Source organism: Egretta garzetta, unplaced genomic scaffold, assembly GCF_000687185.1.
Source record: "Egretta garzetta isolate BGI_Z169 unplaced genomic scaffold, ASM68718v1 scaffold460, whole genome shotgun sequence".
Lineage (NCBI taxonomy): Eukaryota > Metazoa > Chordata > Aves > Pelecaniformes > Ardeidae > Egretta > Egretta garzetta.
The window spans coordinates 49,307-50,901 of NW_009258384.1; the positions used below are offsets into that span (position 1 = coordinate 49,307).

General features: G+C 41.6%; 1 protein-coding gene across 1 annotated transcript in view; it reads right to left on the reverse strand.

Annotated features, from left to right (window-relative positions):
* FAM83H (family with sequence similarity 83 member H) overlaps nucleotides 1-1,595 on the reverse strand; it is a 29,541-nt gene that overhangs the window by 10,586 nt on the left and 17,360 nt on the right.

Genomic DNA, 1,595 nt, shown 5'->3' on the forward strand with positions numbered 1-1,595 from the left:
CCCCCCCAAAGAACAATACTGCATGTTATTATCTGGAGTCTGTTAAAACTCATTTCCAAATGCTACAAAAATTATTCACTGTATGTAGTATGGCACTAAACCAAAAAGCACATGCATGTATACAAATGCACCCTCTGAATCCTTATAAATTGACTGTTATAATCACCTCAGCATACGAATATTGCAGGGTACGAGTGGAATGCAGGCAGGTAAAAGGGTGTCCTGCTGTTGTAATATAATCAGAAGTCAGACAAGTCTTCATGAGATCCACGGAGAAACAAAACCCAAGGGACATGATTGTTTCTTCAATCTCTTTATGTTGAGAAAAAACTGAGCTGAAGGGGCTCATATCCAATATCTGACAATTGTCTGTAGGGAACCGATTATTTGAGACTAAAGACAAATGTGATTTTAACCAATTTTTTGGAAGAAAAGCTCGTCATGCCACAAATACAACTCAGTAAATAATATCCTGCTGATCTGCAAAGAACTCCAAAGCACTTTGGCTTCTGACCCTCAATGCTCGCACATACTTTTCCTGGGGCCCCAGCACTGACATGCCAACGGAGGCTTCCTCATAACCAAAAACGAGCGCAGCTGTTCTCGACCACTCGTGCAAAGTCACATTAATAGGAAGCGCGAGTGTAGAGGGTGAAAGCGGCTGCTATTATCATTGCCATCCAACACTTCTCCCAAAATGCAAAGGATTGCCAGATGTGTACCTGCTCTTAACTATTTCAGTAGTGTCTTTAGCCTTTCAATGCAAAACCAAAAATATGTAGAAGCAGCAGCAGACTGGACATACCATACTGACTGGACAATCAAAATGGCGGAGTGAATATAATGTTGATAAACACAAAGTGATGAAACAACCTTAATTTTACATTGTATTGATTAATGTAATTATTTCAATACTGCTACAAATCAAGAAGATGGACCTTTAAAGGAAAAGCATCAGCTAGTGCTAACATTATCAGGTAAGGAATACAGAAAATAACATCACTGCATAGGTTCAGAGGGAACTCACAACCGGAATGTGTTGTGAATATGAAAGTCTCATTCCTCACATCTTGAAAAGGGCTATTACAAATCCGAACTATGGCTCTTTAGTCTACAGAAGGCATCTACGAAACATGACCAGGGACAGCTCTCAATTTTCTCCTCCAACATGAGCACTAAAAGGGCATGAAATGAAACTAGCAGGCGTGGGTTCAAATTGAACACCAGGAAACTTTCTCCTCTGCTGCACTTCCTCTGCAGAACTCCTTCCCACAGGTTGTTTTAGGGTGGTTAGAGAAAGTACGCACAGACAGGACAGGCACGCAATACTTCGCCAGAACGCTTTTCCACCATCCCACAATTTGTAGCTGGAAAGGTAAGTCAGAAAACAGGGGGAAGGCTAAGTGGGGTAGTTTTTACAATAAGAGGAGTCACTTTAACTCCCTAAGGATTTGTGGTCGTCGGTATATTCATGAATAAGCAGGAAAAATAGTACCAGTGAAGGAGTAAGTTTGATGCAAAACGATCCTCAGCGTTTTCTTTCAGCCACTGGCCACAGGGAAACAAATGCAGAGCTGAAGGGAGCCCGGGTACGA